The sequence below is a fragment of the Tyto alba genome, unplaced genomic scaffold, assembly GCF_018691265.1.
Source record: "Tyto alba isolate M040663 unplaced genomic scaffold, T.alba_DEE_v4.0 Super-Scaffold_7, whole genome shotgun sequence".
Lineage (NCBI taxonomy): Eukaryota > Metazoa > Chordata > Aves > Strigiformes > Tytonidae > Tyto > Tyto alba.
In genome coordinates, this window is record NW_024881328.1 from 2,976,141 (window position 1) to 3,000,566 (window position 24,426).

The 24,426-nt window shown below is 43.5% G+C and overlaps 1 protein-coding gene across 5 annotated transcripts in view; it reads right to left on the reverse strand.

Annotated features, from left to right (window-relative positions):
- LYPD6 (LY6/PLAUR domain containing 6) overlaps positions 1-20,052 on the reverse strand; it is a 39,993-nt gene extending 19,941 nt beyond the window's left edge. The window contains exon 1 of one of the 5 annotated variants that reach the window (XM_032987079.2): positions 19,985-20,052. The gene's annotated coding sequence lies outside the window, so the exon portion shown is untranslated. Of the gene's footprint in view, positions 1-7,399; positions 7,411-12,862; positions 12,884-15,460; positions 15,665-19,450; positions 19,578-19,984 lie in introns of those variants that run through there. The other 4 variants (XM_032987082.2, XM_032987081.2, XM_032987084.2 and 1 more) reach the window with 4 other exon arrangements.
- Positions 20,053-24,426: the final 4,374 nt, after the last annotated feature.

The following is a 24,426-nucleotide window of genomic DNA, read 5'->3' on the forward strand; positions in this document are numbered from 1 at the left end:
TCCCGCTGAGCTTTCAAGGTTACATTTTTATAAAGTCTAGAAAATTGGGACAGTCTAGAGACTATGAAGAGCATCAGCACAAACTTAGTATTTCTAAAGGATCAAAGGAGTGACTGCTTGGCCTGCAGTCAGTTCTGGGTAAACTCACAGAACAGTTTATTTGTGCTACAGCAACAAATATTTCAAGTTGTAAAAGCTTGCAAAGAAGCATTTGGTATGATTTTGTGGAAAATAGGTCTCTAAACAAACCCGTCATTTTCAAATGACTACGACTCTGGCTGTGAAAGGAGACTGTTACACAGGATAATTGAGGAGAGACCAAAGCAGAGAGCCAAAGCACCAAACCCTTCTGATTACAAAAATGTGCTCTACCCAATTAACTAAGCATGCTTGGGGCCAAATTAAAAAACCAGTTTAGTGACGTTTCAAAATCTAATTGATGAAAAGGGGCATCTTCAAACGAAAATACTTGGGTTTTCCCACTTTCCTGCAAGGCTAGGTTCAGCATTGTTGTACCAAAACTATCAACAACAAGAAGCTTCTTGTATTAAGCACTGCAGAAGACGTTAAAGCGTGAGCCAAAATGCTTGTCCATCATGCAACAAACTGTGCTTTAATAAAACCATACATCAATCTGCACCATTGTGTCCTCGCTCTGCTGATGCCTTCCCCCTCAGCTCTCCAGCACGATTTGTGACAGTTCTTCTCGGACATCACCCCACACATTTGACATGCTAGATTAAGCACCGAGTCGCAGACTGCTCGGCATCGACCCAGAGCGAGCTTTGTAGAAGTTCAGAGATCAGCCCTGAGAACACGACGTTGTGAAAATTAGATTTTTTTTTTTTTTTTATTATTATGAACTAATTCAAAACCTGAGCTTTTCCCCTCACTGAGGAGAGTTTTGTCACCGAAATCAATGTAAACCTGATCGGGACGTTACTATTCCTCACGACGGGAGAAATATTAATGAATTCCCTTGCTTTGCCCATTCACCCTGTAGTGCCATGTTTTCTCCCCAAACAATTTAACATATTTATGTAGTAGTTAATGAACACCAGGTGGTATTTCTCCAGCTGCAGACCCACACAGATTAGGCTGCAGAAGGGCTCTGTTCCCCTGGCAGTTCACCCAGAGTTCATGCTATTTTTTATTTCCTGACCCACACATGAATTCCCATTGGCATAAGGCACCGAAAATACCAGTAAGCCACAAAAGGAGGGGACATGCATGAGGACAACACGTCTGCTCTTGCTCATTTCCAAAGAGCACGTCTCAAACTGGGCTGCAGAAGACACCTCACCGGTGTCGGCAGCTACCCCTCGGGAACATAACTGGGAATGGGCTGACCGTTCCCAGTTACACGCTTTCGGCACCGACATAAAGTCTGATGAACAACGACCCAAGCCTCGTACAACGAGCCTTTAGATAAGTATCTCATCCTCATCTTTCTCTCGACAGAAAAAAGTAGCTCATGTTTGTGTGTGGCCACATGTCGCCGAGTCAGAGGTGGCATCCAAAACCTGGTTTGTGCATCAAAATAATTAAGACCTTCCTCTTGCACTATTTTATTATTTGTACTGCCACCCTTTGCTCCACAAAGACTGTAACAGACTTTGTAGGAAATTCCTCTTTGCAGAAATTTCCTTAATTATTTATATGAAAAGAGCAAAATTAGTCTAATTTCATATTTTCTATCATGTGATACTGAAATTCAAATACTTTTCTCATAAAGCTCTACTCAAAGTTATTCTACTGCCATCCTTCCAATTTTAATTCACATTTAGTATAAACATTAGAAAAGCTACATATCAGTAAAGTTGAGCAGAAGAAACCCCAATTAGAACTGACCGATTAGTGTTCTTTCAGCTGTCTAGCTAATCCCTTGAGTAAACAAACACGACCGTCATTAATTCATTCATATTTTCAATAGCTTTTCCAGAAAAACAAAACCCAGCATAATCCAAAACAAACAACACCCCCCCCCTCCCTTCATAAGACTTTACTTTCAAGTGTTTTTTAATTGAATGGCCAATTAATTATTTGGCACTTGTCCTCCCAGAAGAAGCCATGTCATTCCTTTATTTTTTTCTAATTTGCTAAGGGAAAGAAAAAAAAAAAAAAAAGCCAATTAAAAAAAAATTATCTTCTCCACCATGATGGGAAGCTATAAATTGCCATCCTCATTTTAGCCACCACTCCTGTGACCCTTTCAAGCTTCCAACACTTCAGCGATGGGTTTGCGGGGATGTTTCCAAGCTGGAGACCCCGTTGTGCTCCCCGGCACGCATCCACACGCACGTGGCCTGTGAAGCTGAGCAGCAGTATCTACGTGCCTTCCTACAGAAAGTCCTTTACCCTTGGCTGGTACTGAAAGCTCCTCTGCAATAGTCACCCCCCTCCTCTTGTTAAGGCCATTACGATTTACAGATGGACAAAAAGCTTGCCCTGAGTCAGACTGGGTCTGCCGGGGCGGTGCTCGGTGCTTTTCACTGAATAGCTGAATTAATGCTAGTTTTAATTCATCTTTCTGAAGCCAAAGTGATCTGCAACCACTTTGCTGCTCAGAGTTCAGTTTGGAGGCAACTGCTTATCAAGCGAATTAACTGTAGACAGAAAAACTCCAGGACTAAAGCAGAGGCATATTCATTCCCCCTGTGAACCAGTTTCCTTGTGCATTTAATTTTTCATTCGATTTTCAAACAAGCTCTGCACCTCCCTACATTTCACTTACAGCTAATCACTGCCTATCATTCCTCCATTTTACTGCACACAAATCGCATAAACAAGGGTACGGGCATAACGAAATATTCTCATCAAAAATACTGTTGCTATATGACACAGTTAAACAGGAAAACATTCCCATGATCACTAATTGTCTGCTAACATGTCATTAAACTAATGAATATGTTTATATTTGTTCTTTTTTACTAACAGTAAATCGAGATACTGCACAGAGGTAAACGCTGTTGCACTAGAAACACTGCAAGCACAAAGCCAGGCTCTCATCCTCCTGGATTTCTCACAAAAGCAAACCTGTTCATTTGTAAGCCATGTCAGAAAAGGATTTTTTTTGTTGCTGTTTTTGCTGTTGTTTTGTGGGTTTTGTTTTGTTTTGTGGCTGTTTATTTTTTCCCTTCCAATTGTTACTTTAACCCACCAGAAATAATTACCAGGAGCTGATTGGCTATTTACTGTGTCGATTTATGGCTAGCTTCAAATTACAGCAGTGCACAAGGATAGAAAAAGTGAATCTCCCTGAAATTATGGTGCCTGGCTAGCTGATATTTCCGCAAAATAAAAAAATTACACTCATACTTTAATTTTGTCACATGGCATACATGAATAAAGCTACCTAAGCAAGGGCTAAGAGGAAAGGGGGCAGGAAGACCACTGAGGACCTTACAAGGAAGACTCTGTGGGCTAGATCCTGAGAGTCATGGGACCACCACCTGGTGCCCATCATAACAAGTGAACCCTGGTTCTGGTAATAAAAACAGAACAAACCAAAAATCAGGAGAGTGAAGCACACTAAAGCAAGATCCTGGGAGCCAGGACGCTGGGGTGGGCATTGCTCGAGGTCAGCAGAGAAAAGGAAGAGATTGGATTGTCCAGGATGGAGAGCAAAACACGTTCGTCGAACAATTTTACCACATCTCTTTACATTTTACCCCCTAAGAAAAGGAGGAAAACGCAGAAGCTAACGGGTTTGCTCTCCTGCCTCTGTGGCCCCGCTCACAGAGTCCCTCCTGGACAGGTCTCACTTGACTTGCTTCACAGGGTTAAACTGAAGCATGCACCTCCACAGATCATTTCACCACTGGTCACACTGGGACAGTCTGTATTGCTCAGAAGCTTCACCGATCTCCAGTACCTGAACTAAAACATAACCCCCTACTTGGTATTAGTTAAGCTTTAAACTTCAAAAAATAATTTCTCCCTCTATCCTGGAACATCTCTGCAACGTAGGAGTTGTCACCCCTTTGGTGTCGTGCCTCTGATGAGCCTAGCTGGGGCAGGCTCCCACGGGGGGTGGCCAGGGCAGCTTCTGTGGGGTTCTGACATCCTCATCCCGCCTTTGCCTTCAGCTGTAAACCAGCCCCACACCCCGAGGTCTCGTCCATTTACCTTAACACCTTTGCTAACACCTTCCACCCACCACTTTTCCATGCGCTGTCATCTCCGTCGCTGCCCGTTTCATTCAGTTGGGAAGCTTTAATATCATTAGTTCACCAGCTGGCAAGCATTCTGTAGGACATTAAATAATGTATTTGATATTGGTAACTGGGAGCTAAGGCAGACCTCCTCCTGCTCCATCTTCAGTCTGCTCCATCAAACCTCTCACCTCCCGGAGATGAAGCTTCACTGCAGACTCCTCTGCTCCTTCGTTTATCTCTTCATCTGCTCTGCCTGTTGTTGGATCCAAATGCCTCATCATCTTGGCATTAGAAAGTCCACTTTCCCAAGGTACAGAGTGTTTATGGAGTATCATCAGTAATTCACGTGTCTGCCAGCTAAGAGATGTTATCTCCAGCATAGCTGAAGAATACCTCAAAATCATGCTCCAACTCATCTGCCTTTAACGCTCGCAATACAGAACGCGCTAAAAGCAGACGTAGTTTTCAAACTGTGCTCCCCCCCCCTTAACCAGTTGCTTAATTTTCACACATGAATCATCTGACATTCCACAGGCCACAATATATAGCTTTCAGTATGTCACCGCTGACATTTTGACTGCTGGAAGACCACGATTTACTGGTTTTCGTTAGACCTGGTCTCCACTCTCAAGTTCTACCCCCAACTTGTTGAGGAATCCATGTCTGATCAGTGAAATGTTGATCTGACTTGAAAACACACTGCTCTTCGTCTACTGATTTCTCTAAAATTGTCCTTTTCTGACAATTATTTCCAATGCTAATAGCAAGCGTATACCACTGTAAATAATGAGCCTGAGAAGAGATCTCTTCCTCCAGCCTTGGGAGAAAATAGCCTTCTAGCAAAGACACTCCATAATCGTAGCCCACAACACAGCTATATTTTTACCACAACAAATACAAAGGAATACTTAAGATGAAATAAAACCGTTTTCTTGAAAACATTTGAACTGAAACTTTGTACAGTTTTGCTTTCCAACTTAAGCACTAGGCCAGTATCTTCTAGCAAAAGACCTCCCGTAGCATTGAGAAACCACTTCCAAAAGGCTGAAGGCTCCTTTGCATTAACAAAGCCTTGCCCATGGGTCAAGCACAGCCGGGACTGCTGTGCAAGATATATAGCTGACAGCACAACCAGGCTAGCAAACATAGCCCACACCATTATTTGAAAAGAAAAACATAAAAAACAAACCCCAGACAATAAGTCAAGCACTAATAAGAACTGCTTATTTGAAAGATTTTACAGATTATTGAAAACCTGGAAAAAAAAAATAAAATTTAAATCAACCTAGAATAAAGTATGATAGAAATTTACTCCCTAAAGCCAACAGAGAGCTTAAAATGGGCTGAAAATTCAAAAATCTTACTGTTCCAAAGGATACATGAGAACATGCCTGATGAGAGGAATTCTAAATTGCTTTGTATGGCACTATTTTAGCTAATTTCTCTTTCTTATGTAAATGAGACCCCACAAAAAATAAAATCAGGCCAAGGTTCTTATAAGGGAATGGTGGCCTTTCCCAGTATATTATAAATAAAACACAGATTACTCAACAACATCTATGATCAGCCCCACCATACTCACCAAGAGATACACGTTTCAGCACTGAAAGACTGATTTAATTTCCACAATGTCTAATTGTGTCACAAGTCACTGGCTGTAAAACCATCTACGTGCTCAAATCCATGCTGGGTTCTAACCAAAGAAAAATGTCATTTCTGTTCTTTTTTTTTATGTAAAACATGCACTTGCTGTAAATATCTCAAAGTACCAATGCCAGAAATACAATAAAAAAAAGAACTATAAAAAAATGAGACTGTATTATGGAGCAAACGAGCACCATCAATAGGCAGCAAGATTATCCAATTAAATTCCACACTGGCAAGTGCAATTGAAATCTATTATGCCCAGAGAAGATTCCCCCCTAACTCCTGCAGCACTGCAGGGAAATTACAGCACTGGGGACCAATCTGCAAGCTCCAGGCACTGGCCATTTCCACCCACCTCATGCACGAAGTCAACGCTGGTGATACTCAGAAAGGACAGCGCGGCGTTAAGCACGTGCTAGCGTGTCATTGCTGGTTGCAATGATTTTCTGTTATAATCCTGGGCGGGGGCCACAGGAGCTAGAAGAACCAGTGCTGAGGCTCGCCGTCGGCTGCCCACTGACCCCAACACCTGCCAATCCAAACAGACCAGAGAACCTTCCCCTTCACTATCTTCAATCTTTGCATATCATTTTTGAAGAACCATCCCACTCCCTTCTCCTATTTGTTTCCTTCTTTTTCTCCTATGAAAAGCCACTCATTATCCATGGCTCCTCGACTGGTAGATCCCATTTCCAGTAATTTTTGTCTCTAATTGCCACTGGGGTAAAGAGTTCTGGGCTAAAAAAATATAAGACATACTTCTTATCTAGAGATGTAAATAGAGCAGTGTCTCTCATGTGTTTCTATACCTTCAATAAATGGCCCGTACCTCTGCAGTAAGTAAACTGTCTTTAAGGTTATATGAAGCATATTGTTCAAGGTAGACACATATATCTGTACCGTTATGTCAACAGACAGCTTTACCCATGGGTTCTGCATCCCCTAATATGCAGGGGCTACACCTACCCACCCCACTCCCCGCCCCTGCAGATGAAGTGGGCCAAGAGAAGGCCAAGAAGGGGTGGCCACCCACAGAGCACCCCCAGTCAGCGGTGCTTGGCCCTCCTGCTCCCCAGCATCGTGGCCGGCCATCGCCTGGGATTGCCACGCGAGCAGACGGCGGCCGAGACCGCGCCGTGCAAGGATGCTCCCGGCACGGCCACTCGTGTGCACGCACAGCTCCCGCTCCAGCCCGGCACTGGCACGCGGGGATCGCTGCTAGCAGTACCTAAGCTGAAAATAAAATCTCAGTCATTACACCCTCAACGCTCCTCTCGGTGGAAGTCTGCAGGGTTTGCTTCTATATCTAAGTGTAAAGCCTCGCTAACTCCAAAAGCGTGTGGAAACCAGAAATTCCCAGGAGAAGACACTTCACCTGTTCTGTTTCCCTCTGGTATTCCGGGCCTCAGTGCAATGGCATTTGGGGCAGCAGAAAAACCATCTATTGACCTCAAATCCCAGCTCCATAGGGCCGCTGTGGCTCGGCACGGCGAGACGAGCATCCTCCCACAAAGCCGGAGCGAGGAACCAACACCGGCGCAGCCGTGTTCCTGCGGAGAGCTGCGGCACCCACCTGGACCTGGCACCTCCTCCACCCCCAGCAGCTTTACCACATAAAATTCATAATTACAGCCGCAGCTCCGAGCACCACAATTACAAGCACGCGATAAAAATAGTTTGCTCACACGCCGCGCTCATCCGAGCACTGGAGCCAAAGCAGTGCCGCTGGGTCTGGCACCAGGAAATCATCCCACTCTCACCCACCAGCAGCCAGGTTCCTTGTCTGCAGCGTACAAAACTCCACACAATACAACAAGAGCTTTTAAAAATATACCTTTCTGCAGAGAAGGGACGGGTAACCGAAGAAATCTAGGCCTGCCGAGATGCCGCAGGATAAGGCGTGCAGTAACCAAGCCTCCCGAACCAGGGGAACAGTATCTCTCTGAACTCCTTATAAAGTTATACAGCAGCGTGAGAAGCTTCAGGAATTAATTAGAAAACAGGTTTCCGCGTCTGATCAGGTGTCTGCTCTTTCTGCTACAGCTTTGTTTACAAGGAACACGGGCACCAGACCTGACTCCTCGAGAACAAGCTGACACCTATTGCTCTATGTACGCTCCTACAGAGGAAAAAAAAAAAAAAAAAAAAAAAGCATTGCTCAAGATAAAAATGTTAGAGAAATAAAGAAAAAAAAAAAAAAACACTGGGTAAAAGTTTATAAAGTTTGATCTTATATTTACTCTCTGTGCACATCGACACCTTTTCCCCTATGTAATAAAGCCAGCAGGAAAGCAGAAAATGTCTCACCCCTCCACAAGTGATTTATTTCTCCCAGGTCACCAACTATAAACTCGATAACTTTGCACATCGTAGCCATTAAAATTATTCACCTGAGAAAGCAAAATAGTTGGTGGTTTACTTATTTGCTTTATATTCTTTCAGCTAAAAAAAAAAAAAATTTAAAAGATCAACTTTACACCAGAAACAAAGTAGCTACAGCTCTTGCAAGCTAAACCACCATCTGCTCTTATCAGCTAGCGTAGGTTTATTATTTTTTTTTGTGTAAGTGGAAACACGTTCAATCTTCATAATTACCATTCTGCAATAAATCGGCAGACCCAGGCCAAAGTGAAGGCACTGTGCGGGGAGATCAGGTGAATTTTCAGCCCCGACAGCAGCAGAGGGGCACAGGGCAGGCACCCATCCCCAGAGCACAAAACCCGAAACTTCATCCCCTGAGCTTGCTTATACTTCAGCATCCAGTTCAGAAAATTTTGTCTGTCTTCTCAAAGCGGAAGAGAAGAAATAAAATAATTGCACCATCCAACCTTCTCTTGTTATGACAGACTTGAACAGCTATTTCAATTTTTGATTTATTATCAGGGGGGTTGGTTTCTACGAGGCTCCAAGCCATGCTGCTGTGCCAGAGATATGATGTCATGTAACTAAATTTCTGATTCCCTGCCAATTTGAGCAGTAATATTAAATGAAGCCAAAATTAGCTTCCTGTGCTAAACTGGAAACAAAAGAGCACTTTTACAACACTACCCTCAGGGTTAATAGAAATACATATGTCCAACTCAAGGCACAGTTACCATCTTATCACACTATCAGCTTCTACATGCACAGAACAAAAACACAGTGTGGACTCTTACATAATGTGGCTATATTTAAGTTGGAGCAGACAGACGTGGAGACACTTCAAAACAGCGTCAGGCAGCAAAACCACCAGCTCATATCTGCCCGCACAGGACGTTCCTGCCCAGCTGCTCACTGCCCAGACGCGGCACGGGGCAGAAGACAGAACCTCAAACCCCAACTGGAGATGGAGGAGTTACTATCTGCTCTGAATCACAAGAAATCATTCAGATCTTAATTTGACATCACTGCCAACCAGTTCTGACAGCTGTAGAAACCCAGGAGTTTTAACCACAGTTAAGTCAAGGGTATGATTATGGGTCAGATTTGGAGAGAATCTGTAAAGTAGATGCTACAACTCACATCAAGGCCAAGGGCTGCTTAACTTGAACAGCATTTAACTGTGCAAACACACTGTTATCACCCAACTGACCCCAGGTGACAGCCACGGAGGATGCCACCCACAAAGGACCAGGCTTGGTAGGTTCATCTCATGCAGCCTGAGCTGGGCTCAGCAACAGCAGCAAACAGCGGCCAAAGATCTGGTGATGGTGATGCTTTCTTTAAGCAACCTCAATATGTCATTTTAAGTGTCAGAGGACCAAAAAATTTCAGATGACACACATAAAAAGCTGGATTATACAGTCAAGTCTCACGTTTTGCAAGGTTTGTCCATGAGACATGACTTTTCTAGTACTTCAACAGCACCTGGCTGCTCTTCCAGCTGCCCAGCAGCACGAGGAACTGCTGTGTGCACAATCATGCATGGACCCCAAATATGTCCCATGTTCAACGACTCTGAAAAGATGGACCTGAATCGCAGGAGATGGGGCAATCAAGGACTGGCAAAGTAGATAGATACACGTCCCGGAGGTACAAGGGGACTTAGTGCCCCACTGGAGACCACAGTTACAGCCTCACTCCTGATTAATGAACCAATTTTAATAGAACTGTTGTGAGACACGGTGCCCTGAGAAATATCAAGTGAACTGATATAGATCCGTGGGTATTTTGGATTTGAAAAGAAGAAGCAGATATTAAAGTCTTGGAAACACTTGAGAATAATGTGAAAAATACAACAAATGAATGGCGCTCAGACAGATCTAGTTAAGACTGCTAACTGGTGGTCCAGCCCTACCAGATGCTGTTGACAGCTGCTGAAAGCACATATAATCATTTCAAGACAAATCACCTTGAAAATAATCCTCCCTCAAGAAAGATTATGATATCCAACCAATGTAAACCGTTTTCAGACACCCGTGGAAAGAAGAGGATTGTGAAGATCTTGGAAAAGCAATTATATAGTACGTATGCTGATCAGAAAGAAACACAGAGTGAAGACAAAGGCTGGCATCAACCAACACAGCTATCGAGTATTCTAGATCAAACGGAACAAAACTCAACCAAATGGCTTAAAAGTGCTCTGAATTAATAGTTCCTGGAGATGCTAGATGCAAGCTAGCAGGCAGGAATGGGATCAGCCTCGGAAAGATGAGCTTCCTCTCCCAAATCCATCAAACTGTCATCGGACCACAAACGCTGGAGAGAATTTGGATACCCAGCACACATCATTCTTCCATCATCCGAAGACGTCTGAGAGTTTATGAAATGCACGAGTCTTTCCTGCCTACAAAGAAAGCTACATTTTACTGAGAGTTACTGTACTTTTAAAAAATTCTACAGATAATGTGTGTACTAAAGACATCACCAGAACTTGCCCTGTTGGGTGGAAGCAACAGCTCGGTTCTCCTTGACTCACTAACAGTCAACAGATAATCGGTAAGATGCGCTGGTGGCCATAGCAGCTCTGTGTAGCTTCCACTGCTCTATACAACAGATGTACCAACACATTTGTACAAAGACATTTTTCCATTCACAAAAGCAACACAGAAGTGCTGCTGCAAGACTTTAAAACTTCTTCCCAAAACACGTCTTGTGAATGGAGACCAGATAAAACCCACTAAACGTACAACGGTCTTGAATCAGAATCAGAATTATCAGAGCAGTAAGTGTCTCTACAACAAAGCAGTCATTGTAACGTTGATCCTATTTTTTGGAACCTCAATATAATTTTCATTCACTGGCATCACGGACAGAGCTCTTCATGTTTATTTTGACTGCCAAGCCAACAAACACTCACCGCATATGAATTAAAACGGGCAAAAAGTGACAGGCATACAGTGCTATGCACCTTGCATGGCAACAATTTGGTGTATGGTCCAAAGCACCAAGACCTGTACTAATCACCTTGAGCTCATTAATTTACAAAGCTTTGGGCCAACTCTAGCGGCTGGCAGATGATCAAGTTCTTAGTTGATGTGATTCAAACTAATCCACTAAAAGGCATTTAAGAGCCAGCTAGGAAATAAGTATTTTTTCTATTATTAGAAGTGCTAAAAAGTTTTAATGACATCAGACTCTCAAGGTGAGGGAAACAACACGCAGTTCCATGTGTGAGGATTTCCCACCTCAAATCCCACCACCAGTTAGTGCACTTATTGAGTCACCCAATGGTTACCCTACCCCTTCTGTACCCTTTCACTGAAGATGGGCAAAAAAAGCAATCTGATGCAGCCTACATTATTGCTTCTTTCTCTCTTTTTCATCCTTCTTCTCTTGATCATGTCTTCAGCATGATTTCTTAGGGAAAGGAAGATTTTGCCGTTGTACAGGAGTGTGTGTCATCACGTGCCTTTCCACTCCCTCCCCCATCCAAAGCAATGCTCAGACTCATCGGTGGCATTCGGACAGGCTGGACGAGAAGGTAGAGGCTGGGAAATCAGTCAGCACACACTGGAAACATGGAAATATCCTCCAAGTGCCTCCGTTACGGAAACACTGCAGCTTGCTTTAGTTACCTCATTAGACACAAAAAAACCCACAACCCCCAAAACCACCAACCCCCTCCTCCCAAAACAAAGCAAACCCAACTGAGAGAAAACTCTTTGGTGCCCCAATCATGGAAAGAAAATTAATTACAAAACACAAACCAGCATAAGTCACAAAGCCATAAGAAAGCAGGGTTCATCAGACATGGGGCGCTTGGTGTACCTGGAGCAAGGCACATTTCTGGCTAGTTTGCTGTCAAACTGGGTCATACTCAGAGATTTTTATTTCATCAGCTCCAGAACGCCACAGGTTTGTCGTCTGAACACCAAGCCAAATAACACCAAATTTTATTCCCAGGTAAATTATTTCAGTGTATATAAAATTCTACCCTTGTTAAGCAGGTAAATATTTGTTGGTTCAACAATGCTCTTGGCTGCCTCCACTGAAATTTGCTCAAGAAAGAAGTACCACAGAAAAACACTCATGAGAACAAAAACCAATGAGAAAGTCTTTTGCTTTTTGCCGCTTGAATATCAAACCTAGAACCAAGGTATACTGAGGTAGAAGCTGTTTAAAACCTCTTTTATCTAGGAAAAAGTAAGAAAATTATTATATTAATTTTAAAACCACTATAAAACCATAAAATCCCCTCTGTAGTCTACTATATGTTAAAGCAGTGTACATTTTGGTATATACAAGCTAAACACTTGTTGAAAACAGCTTAATAGCAATGAAACTTTCATACTTACATAGCAGCTTGCCTGATGCTGATAAAACAACTTTAAAGTCTTTCCAATCCTTGAGGACCAACTAAGAAATATGCATATTTTTTATACCTATATATAAACACACACACACAGATATAAAAGCATGCATACACATATATAAGCGTGAACACACATTTATCATTCATCAGGGACAGAAGGTAAGATGAGGAGGACAAGGACACCGAATCTTTTCTCGGGCTGGGGGCAATCAATAAAGTTTTCTCTCCGCCCAAACTACTTCTTGTTGTTAACTCCCTTGGGTGCTCTGAAGCACCCCAATTATTACCCACCAAATGAACTTGTTTGGAAGCTGTGTAAACCTACCCAAAGTCAGGGCCGTTATCCCAACACACAGGGCTCAAGTTCACCATTTCCAGTTGGCTCGGAAAGACGTGCCCCTACCCGACGCTCACCCGCTCCTCCAGCGCCGGCCACCACCCTCGCCAGCCCCTCTGATCTCGCTGACGGCTGGAAGCTCCTTAAGAGAATGAACACATCTCAAGAGATATTAACTCTTAATATCTGCAGACTGGGCATCTGCTTCCCCGGCAGTTTAGCCCCAAATGTTTGTCTGGAAAGAGCGCTCTAAAACCAGTAGGGATTTCTACAAAATCCAGCCCTGTACTGGTTCAGCTTTAGGCTCTTGTTATATTAACACAAGAACCCCAGGAAAACAAACTCCCTTGGCTAAATATTTAAGGCCAGAAAAGTCTGAGAATGCTTGTGATTATTAGCATCCACAAAAACAAAATGTTCAATAGATGTAGTAAAAATATGTAAAAATAACTTAGACTCCATTAAATATTTAAACATACACAATACCACAATAACAGTATTAGCCAAATTGGTCATGAAAATACACTGGTGCTCATCTTTATCTGAAGGCTTTCCTTATTTATGAAAATTCAAATAGTCTATTTTATTTCATGTATTTCGATCTACAGAAGTGCCATAAACCTTATGTGGCGACACTCAAGGAAATAGGAGATGGGTATTTATACAACATCTATGAATTAAGTCTAAATAAACCGCACGTGCGCATCAGAACTATCAAACTAATTATCCTAAAAACGCTCTACCGACCCACTCAAACCAAGTGAGCATTGCTGTAATTTAGGGAAGCCTTTCCAAATCAAACACACGTTTTGCCTCTGAGAACATGTAAGAAACAGAGTTAAACATCTCACAACATATCAGTGGCCACCCGATCAGATACAGTTTCTGCTTATTGTGTTCAAATTAAGCGCATGCGCTCATGGGAAAGGAGAGAATCAGGTGAAAAGGTTTAAGTTTATTTGGGATGCTGAAATTCAACTGCTGCTCCTTGGGATTTTGGTGGATGGAAGCCCACGAGACCGTATGACTCGAGCAACAGATGCACAGAACGGCATGTTCAGATGCTAAAATTTAATCAAGGACTTCCATTATTCTGGAAACAAGAGTTATTGTTTCCACTCACATCAGCGTTATTTTAGGAAAACGGTTATGCACACAGTTGCCCAAATTAGGTTTTATTCAATTATTTAAAACGAACATCTGAAAAGTAACCTAACTGAATCTACTCCGTTAACATCAAAAATCATGCACATCAATATGAAACAACAAACAAATTAAAATCTGCACAAGAAAGCTTGGAGCTGACAAACAGAAATCCAGTGGTTTAAGTGACGAATATTTTGGTCTGATTGTCCTCACCCTTCATACCAACTTTATTTTCTGGTGACTTAAACCATTATTGCATACCTTTACCATATCTTCCACAGCACAACTGTAGGCACATACTGTTTACTTAAAAAAAAAAAAAAAAAATCCATCCTATGGCTGATTAAACTCCAGAAATGAGCTTGTCAGGCCCCTCCCTCCACCACCCAGACAAAAAACCCATTGATCTCTGTAACAGTAATGTGAATATCGTGGCATAAAAAGACAACAAGCTGCAATCACCCCAACTGCGCTTCAGGACGAGAGCTGGAAAATAGCGTGGACTTGCACTGCAAAGTTATTTTGTCTAAAAATCTCTGCATGAATAAAGAAATGATAACAGTGAAAGGGAACAGGGACTAGAGTTAGCAATTTCCAACTATTGGAGGGGGGGGAGGAATTAAAAAAAATTAAAATCAAACACTAAGCAGCAGTTCATGTAAGTTCCCTTGAAAAGCTATTTCTCTGAGGATTTTTTTTAATTGCCCTTGGGCACTTAATAGCCATATCTAATAAGGTCAAAATTAGGGAAGGTCATGAGTATGCAGCCTTCAGCGTTTCTGAATATAGAGTACCACGAAAAGATCGTTTGTGTGACTTCCAGTTTTCCAGAATAATTTCATTCACTACACTATAAACCAATTTCTAAACCCCAATAATTTGGTCTAGTTAACCTGTTTACATACTTTTCTTCTTCTGCACTGCATATCCCTTAATATGGAAACACCCTTGTCAATATAAACCCCGGTAATTTTGTAACCTGCTTAATGCTGAAATGTTTACATTAACGTTTTGCCAGCCAAATACCTTCAGTATACAAAGGCATCATGCGACAGCTCGTCAGTCAACTACCTACAAGTCATAATTCGTCTGTACAACAGCTAATGAGATGAGAGCAGATACACACAAAACCAGTAAGTTGACTGATACAAAGTAATTGCAGGCAGAATTTGATGACAGTAATTTATGTAATTCTATTAGAGGAAAGGCAGTTGTATAGGAAGAGAATGAAAGGTCAGATAAAACTCTCAGAATTTAAATAGTATACACAAGGAATTTTATGTACTATATGGACACATAAAAGGAAAAAAGGACACAATAAAACTTTGAATTATAATTTACTCTATTCCTCCCATCCCTTCGTCCCATACTTAGCAGTTTATACAGCATATTTAGCTGTTTATATAAAGCCAGGCAAGGCGAGCCCCCGCAACAGCTTACTCTGAAATACACGTTGATGGAGGAGCACGCGGGGTATTTTATGTCCTCATCCTCAGTACATCCCAATATTTAATGTCAAGGTTTCCACAAAGAATTTTCTGAGTATCACAGCAAAGTAAAGTCCTGGCACGAGGTGCAGCTCCCGCTGCGTGCATCTGCAGGATCCCTTCTGAGAGAGACCCAGTCTTAACGCCCTGCCTTGGCACTGCTGTGAGCCAAATAAATAGCAATATTGTGGATTCAGACCGAATCACGCCCTGCGGTGCGGAAGAAGGGTCTGAACTGGGGATCACGTAGGCACAAAGCCGGGCAAAGTACAAATGGCAGTGCCATTTGTAGAGAATTTTTCCCTTTTTTATCACGTGTCGAGTGATAAACCATGATTTTATTTGGTATACAAACATCAAAACTATTTAAGAAGTTAATGATATATGGTCCTGCCTAAATACATATGTCTCTACCATGAAATCCCCACAGCAGCTTTATAGAAACTATATCAGAGATGCTAAAGGACCGTGTATGCACAACAGACCAAACACTGGCACTTGTGGAAAATGATGATTATTGCTGCGAACATATGGTGACCGAGGGATAAGAACTACGCTCCTCTCTGAGTAGTTCACCCACAGAACAAAGATAGTAAATTCACCGGGGAAAAATGGGCATCTAAGGTCTAATACAGCTATTGTAATACTTGACAACAAGGAAAACCATGGAGATTTTTTCATTTTATAAGAGCAAGAAGGCTTTCCAACAAGCAGGCAGTCTTGTCGTCCAAAGTAACCCTTCCTCCTGCAAAAAATCATGGAATACAAAAAGATTTTTTTAAAAGATGAAGTAAACATGGGATATATTTGTATTCACCTCCTTCCTCACCAAATGTATCACAAGAAGGTATTGTCTAATGTCAGAAACTATTCACAGTGCCAAAAAAGTACCAGCATTTCTATCTTACCACCTACTTTGTGCTACTCTCACTCAGTAAATATCTTCTTACAAAAGAAGATACCCATCAGCAACTGAGATACGCCATGTTTTACCCAGGGACCACGTCAGCCATCCTAGGATTAAAGTAAGAGTTTGTTTTCAAGGCAAACGAGTTAATTTTAACTAAATGTGTCTTACTGAGCTTTATTGAACCAATCCATCAGCCCCACCAAGCCATGCTTCAATCTCTGCTGCCGACCGCCCAAGCTTGGCTGTTCGACCACTTGACCCGGGCGAGTTGTCCTGCCTATCCCATCACATCAATGTGACAGACACTACGTGCAATGGGGGGGGCCAGGGAGAGGAGAGGGGTTCCAGCTTACTGCGGTCAGGCTCATACATGGCTAAATAACATCTTGAAGGATGTACAGCAATTATTTTAGCACTCCTTATACTGCTAGACTTGCCAATTCTAACGGTAGTAGGAAGTCTGCACAAATCAAGGGATTCAGACTTGGGTTTCCACTGGAAAACCCCAGTCCTACTCATGAGTAAAAACTGAAAAAGTAATTTATTCTATTTCCAAACTACATTGTAACTTATACTTTACCTTTTACACCATAGAGTTGGAGGAAATCAGGCTGAAGATCAGACACGCGAATGCCAGATAATTAAACGAGCAGATCACTGACGCATAAATAAAGTTTTAGATTTACAGCGAACAAGTCTTCTACTGTAATACAAGCAGGATGACTTTTCAAATGTTTTTATGTCAGCACTGGCCTAAAAAATCTAGTGGAAACTGGAAGGGTCGGATTCCCTCCCTGCTGGCACCTCCCAGGGCTGTAGGGGAGGCAGCAGGTTTAGACCCGAGGACCAGCCTGATTAAAAGCCTGTCCTCAGCGTTTGCATAACTAATCGGGTGAGTGTTGGGAATCATTTTATCTGAGCAGGACTAATGAGCTAAATCACTATTTATTATTGCAACGATCACCCACCCAGAAGTGCCTCACCAATGGCTTATTTTCACTTTGTTCCGCGGCAAAGCAAACGCGGATCTGGTGGAGAAAACCTCGTCCTGACACCTCCTCTCTACCAACGCCCGGACCCTGCGAGCTCACCGCTCACTAAAGCAGAAATAGATGCATTTTTCATTTCAGCCATCCTTCCTGAAGCACTTGCTACGCAGTGGATGGCATCGTTACGTTCCCATGCCAGAAATCCAAGCAGCCAGGTCTGAAATCCTCGCGGCTCCGCAGCCGTGAAGCTGGAGCTGGTCTGACCCCCCACCGTCCAGCAGCAGCCCACAGCTCGGACGCATTGAGATCGTCCTATTTCTCTGCCAAATGGTGTTTTCACAGCAATAAAAGCGAAAAAAAAAATTCAACAGATATTGTTCTGAAAGTATGTCAATGGCCACATGGGGTTCTCCACCCATTTCACACTGAGGTCTTGATTATTTACTATTAATTTCCACAGAACAAGCTCTCTGGGGCAACATTTTTTTTTTTTTTATTTGAGAGAGAATACATATATTGTGCAAGTTTCTGCCCGTTGGAAGTTCACAATCCATGATAACCATCAGCCCTGTGCCTTATGATGAGGCTCATACAGCCAAAAAAAAGGTGAGCCGCAGCCCTTCTGCGCAGCCTGGACTTCTGATGCTAAAAAATCAACATGTACACACCCAACAATGTGCCATATTAAACACGAGGGACACTCCTGCAGGTAGTCTCACAATTAGGTAAGCTTTCATATCTGTCAATATCCGTTACTACGTAAAAGTTTCTAAAATAGAAAAGAAATCATGTGGACATATGAAAGAATTATACAGCTTGCCTATTGTCTTGGCGAGCGATGTAATTCAGCGTTTTCCAGTACACTAGCTATAGGTTGTAATTATAATTAAGAACCTGTTGATGCTTCCCTCCAAAAAGAATGTGTATTTTAGCAGAAAAGAGCGCATGCGCTGGCTACAATTGGAAACACAACTAGTTCTGCCTAAGAAATTAATTTATTATTCCACATAGTGATATTTTTTTAAAGAACAAGACAGAGCAGGAAGCTCGCTCGCGCCAGTGACGCGGTGTTCTTTTGCAGCTTCACAACATACAGATTTTTTTTTTCCTTTGCTTTTACTCAGAAAGCAATTTGTAAAGAACTCCTTTTTCAGAAGCTGGCTCTCATAAGAAAAATCACACCCACGGTCTCCTGCCAAATACCAGTGAGCCCTCTGGGGAGAGGGGTGGGAGCAGCCAGTCTTAGAACCGAGTCTTGTCTGCCCCATCGCCTCCCCCCAACCCCACCTGCCTTCATGGCAAAAAGCACCCAGGCAAACTGCCCTGTTTTATTAAAACAAACAAACAAACAACCCACCAAACAAACAAATAAACAAGAACAGCAAAAAAACAAAAGCAAACAAGGAACACAATTAAAAAAAAAAAAAAAAATTAACATTTTAAAAACTTTTAAAAACCCACCAAAACAAACAAAAAACAAAAGAAAGCACCAAGCTAAACCAAACCAAATCCAACCAACCCCCCCCAGAAAACAACAAATAAACCCAAACAAACCGACGTGCATCTCTGCCCCGGCACCTTTAGGTGTTGGTGCTGCAAGATGAGCCCAGTTCCCCCCTGGCCACGCTCCCCACCCAAAAGAAGTTCTCCTTCCTTCCCCCCCCCACATAAAAAAAAAGGAAAAAAACCCACCAAAACCGAGGGTAAGGGGGTCTTTTGTGAGGAGGGGGGCTCCACCCCAAAGCGGGTGGGCAGGAGGTGTTCACCGGATCCCCCCAGGCTGTGGGTCTGCTCCCTCACGGAATAACTAATCCTGATCTTGAGCTTAACTAACCCGGTGGGTAGTTGAAGGAACTGAAAACAATCAGGTTTAGCTTCTCCCTCCCACAGCACACGGGGTGTTTTGCTAAGCACGTGTCAACCGCGGTGACTTTTAGACCAAAAAAATTGCCTTTTTTTTTTTTTTTTTTTTTTTTTTTTGTTTCCTGGAAAAGAGTAAAAGATTAGAAAGATTTTTTTTTTTTTTAAGAAGAAAGAGATGTACCTTTGCAGCACGCACTTTCTGGCTCGTCGATCAGGGGGTTTCCATCACGCCCTCAGCAGAGCTGGCGGGAGGGGGACCCTGGGGACCCCGGTGCCCCTGGGCGGGTGCTGTTCTACCGCACCCCAGCTCCCTGGCTGGGTCCCCCCCCCCGGGGCATGGGGCCAAAGTGCCCGGCCCAGGCTCTTCTCGGGTGGCAAGGGGAGATTAGGATCTTCACCGGGCACGCACGGTGCTGAGCTCTAGTTTGCTTTCATGCTTCGTTAAAAATTAGATGCTGGATTATATCAGGCAGAGAGAGAGGTAGATTAAACAATTATGTTGCTATTCTACTCTCTTACTCAAGCCGTCTTTGTTTCAGGGCAAAAATTAAAAAATATACAAACAAAAAAAGAAAATCTATAGACAATAAAGCATAAATTCAAAAGCGTGGGGAATGGGAAGAGGAACGGCATCTCTCCGCAGCGCAGAGCAAACCGAGCGCCTCGCCAGCACTGTTCAAATCTGAAACAGAAACTCTCCTGGCTGTGGGGTTACCTTATTCCCAGCAGCTTTTCCGCTCTGAGGGGCTGACGCGGCTCTTCACAAGGGTCAATAGCGACTGATTTCTATCTGCTCCGGCTGGGAGTGTCTTTCCAGCGATGAATCACGCCGGGTTAGCCCAGCATAATGTTACAGAACGCTTTACTCAAGCAAAACTCCATATATGAGGCTTCAGGTTTTCATCTCTTGCCAATCTGAAGTGGGTTTTGTTATCATTAAAAGAACGTAATTACGTATATCTCACTATATTCAAGTCTGTTTCTCAACAGACGGAACATAAATACCTACGTGTATTTAGAGAAGCATGACATCACATTTTAGCTCGGTTAAGTGGCTTTTAGATAACAAGCAAAGCCCCGTCCCTGAGAATGCAAAGATTAGATAAAAATTCTGAAGAAAAGCTGTGACTTCCAGCCGTTTGTCTGCACATACTAGCGCAAAGTTTAACACCACAACTTCATTCATTTCGGTACATTAATTAGTCATGCAGAAAGTATTCAAAACAGACTAAGCAACAATTCATCAAAAAAGCACGAGTATTAAATCAGCATTGGCTGCCAGTTGAAAGCTGCTAATAAAGCCAGGAATGTTTTTGCTGATGGGAGAAGCTACACAACCTGTCCCCCCCTCCCAGCACACAAACGAGGGGCAGGGGCTCTGCCGGGAGCCCGGCACCGCATCACCGGTCTTTCCTGCTCCGTGCTGCTCCCATTTCCTCTTGCAATGTTTATGGGAATATCATCTGCAAAACACAGGCTCGCTCAAACAGTTCTCCGGCACGGCCAAAGGTATCTTTGTCCTCTGGGTTTTGAGCGCTGCCACGCGTACGCTCCCATGTATAATTGCATTTTTGAAGAGTCGCTCTGCCGATGCAACCGTTGTTCGCTCACCAGAAAGGCTGCAAAATCAGACCCTGCTCTTCAATTAATTGCTTATTATTTACCTACACGGCATCTTGGAGAAGCCCACATTTTCCTCTTAGGGCGACTATAGTAGAAACGTTAATTTTATTGATTCCCTAGAGTTTTGCAGGAAAAGCACTGTGTAATGGGGCACTGACTCAAGGTCAGACCTCCTTAGACCACTGTGTCCCCCAAGTCAGATAAAGGATGAAGTGACTGGGAAAGAGGGAAGTGGTCCAGCAGAACAGGCAATGAATCCAGAGGTCCAGGAAAGCTTCTAAGGGACCGAGGACCAAACGTTTGCATGGGTCCCTGCCATGCTGCAGGACCAGAGCTTCTGGGCAATTCTGGGCCACGAGCTGCTCGGGCAGGTGATTTGAAAGGCAAATCCCAGCTCTGGGTGTAAGATTTTAGGCAGGGCTGGGCGTGGAGGCTTGGTGCTGAGCAGGCAGCGCTTGGATGGGGGAGGCCAGGAACCAGAAAGCCCCTGCGAGGAGGGAGCTCGGGCAGCCCCAGTGAGAGCCAAGGCTCTGCTTGGACCAAGGAAGGGCACACTGACTGGGTTTGCTCACTGATTGCATCGGGGAGGGGCTGGAAAACTGGCTGTGGCACAGTAAGTATTCAGTGGGCCTCTATGGACTGAGGGGGTAGCCAGCCTTACCCCCAAAAATACACGTATAGAGAAAGAAATCTCCTTTTCCGGGGAGCTAACGAGAAAACAAGGTTAAAAGAATAGAACAGAAACTAAGACAGACACTCTGGGACAGAGTTCCTACAACAGCTCAAAGATAATCCTTCAGACCAAAAACCCCCTAGCCGTATACACAGGATTTAATAATACATAATTACTTATTTTCATATTTATTCCCATGAATGCCATTAATAGGAACAGAGTCATCTGGCTGGAGCTTTCAGTGCTTGTGACTCATCCCAATGAATCAATCAGAACCCAGGCAAGGAGCTTACCAAAGGGAAGACAAAAGGAGCAGCGAGGCTCCGAGAGGGCATCGTGAAGATGAAAAGTTTAAAAGGACGGGCAAGAAATCCCACAGCCATATCAGGATTATAAGGGCTGTAAGTCTCGTGAAGGTTACAAAAACCTTGTGTTTCTGTAGGGAGATTATGAAGTCAAAATGTCTAATTGAAAAGGGTTTTATAGGAATCGATTTATTCCAACTTACTCCATCAGTATCTGTAGAAGGTATGCCCACCTGACTGTGTGTGCCTGTATAGAGTTATTTCAAGCAGCCTGGAAACTTTGTACATAAAACCACTGTTAAGATAACATGTAAAATTACATAAATTATGAAATAAATTGTAAAGCATTTTAAGAGACCTATACAGACTTGAAGATTAAAGGAATAATTGATGTTAACCATAAAAAAAACCAGATAATTCATCGTGAAGGACATTTATTCCTTCTCTCAAGGATTGCTCACTACAGCCAAGCATCATATGCATCCCTTCGCTGAGTGCCAGCGCTGACGTGTGATATTTAGGGCAGGCTCACGAGCAGCAATTAGCCACAACGGTCCAAGCATGTGCTATGGTGTCTCACGCCAAGTTAAACTGGGGAATCCTGAAGCATCAAAGGCCAGCTATTAATAGCTATTATTAATTCATTCATTTAAAAGATTACATGGAAGAATTAACAATCATAGACAAAACTGGCCAGCAACATTAGTTCTGTTGATAGCAAATCCTGGGTTTGTCCTTATGGTGACTGAATGGGTGACATCTGTTCCTTCAGAAGTGGCTGGGGGGGGGGGAGCTTGGGGGCCTTAAGTGCTGTGACTCTGACTTTGTGCACTCTGTAAAAATAGATCTAAATTTTCACGTATCTTCAGACACTTCCTAATTGGCCAGGCACGAAAACACATTACTATTTAACAGTATCTTCAATGCAGCCCTTGGTTTCTGTGCCAACATTCAATGCATTTTATTCATCCACTTGCCTGTGATGGTTTATGAATGATCACTTCATAGCCGGGGAACACGAAAGCCGTTTCTTTAGCTGCATTTAGCGTGTACAAGCAGCAGCGTGCAACTGCAGCTCTGAGCACCGCTAGATCAGACTCCTCAAATTCCCCATAAACAGTGGGAAAATAGACAAACTGGGACTAATATAATTTCATTCTGCGTCCGTCATGACCTAGTCTAGTTTAGGCACAAAGCTGAACTTCTTTGCATCCATGGCTCAGAACTGTAACTCCCCCATTAACCGGGAGTATAAATACTATTTATAGTTCTCCACTACCAGCATTGGATATAACACATCTACCTAAATTAAATTTTGCTATATCCTTTTTTAAAGGCATTCTGCCAGTTTTAATCACCTCTGTATCTTCGCTGAAGCTTTGCTTAGAGCACTCAGCCTTTGGTGTTTCTGAAAGAACAGCTCGGTTAATGCAGTAGCAGAGAGTCCCCAGAAGGTCCACTGCTTATTTTCTATGACCTCCTGGATTTAGACCAAGATTTTTTTAAGACAAAGCGTGAGTAAACTATTAACCTTTGGGCTTGGTGGAATTCGGGCTGGACATCCCTGATCAGGCTGTACAAAAGTGTAAGAGTGAGTGGTGGGGTTTTTGGTAGCAGGGGAGGGGGCTACAAGGGTGGCCCCCTGTGAGAAGCTTCTCAGAGATCCCCCAGCTCCAAGTCGGGCCCACCTCTGCACCAAAACTGAGCCCATCAGCTGCACCTCTGCAATGATGTATTTAAGAAGGGATGTGGGAGGAAGAGTTAAAGTAGTGAGGAGTTGTGACATCTGCGTGAACACCGAGGCCAGTGGAAGAATGGAAGAGGAAAGGGAGGGGGATGTGTCTCAGAGCAGAGTCCCCCCTGCAGCCCATCGTGAGAGGGCAGAGCGGCCCCCCCACCCCACCCCCCATGGAGATTTACAGTGGAGCAGATGCCAATGTATGGTCTGTGGGGGGCCCCATGACATCTCAAGTGACTGAGCTTGAAGGAGGCCAGGACTCTGTGGGAAGAAGCAGCCTCCACTGTTGCAGTCCGGCGCTGGGAGGATTGCAGCATGAGGGGGTGTCCCATGCTGGAGCAGCCCGGGAAGAGCTGCAGCCCATGGGAGGGAATCCAGTTGGAGAAAGTTGGTGGAGGACTGTCTCCTCTGAGAAGGGGACCATGAAGGAACAGGCAAAGAAGTTCCAGAAGTTCCCCTCTACACACCCCAAAGATGAAAGAAGCGGCAGCATTGACCGCACCCCCTCCCTCCCTGCCCCCTGTGCTGCTAGGGGGAGGAGGTAGAGATATTGGGAGCAAAGCTGAGCCTGGGAAGAAGGGAAGTGTTTTCAAGATGTAGTAATGCTTCTCACTGTCCCACTCTGTTAATTGTTGGTGTTAGTGTCTGGATTAAAACCATGTGCTTTTCCTTCCCCTAAGGCATCTGTCTTTTGCCTGTGACCATAATGGGTGATTTATCCCTCCCTGTCCTATCTTAAATTCTGAGCCTTTACTAATTTTCTCCTCCTCAGCGCTGGGGAGGTGGGGGGGGAAGGGGAGGAGTGAGCAGTTGTGGTG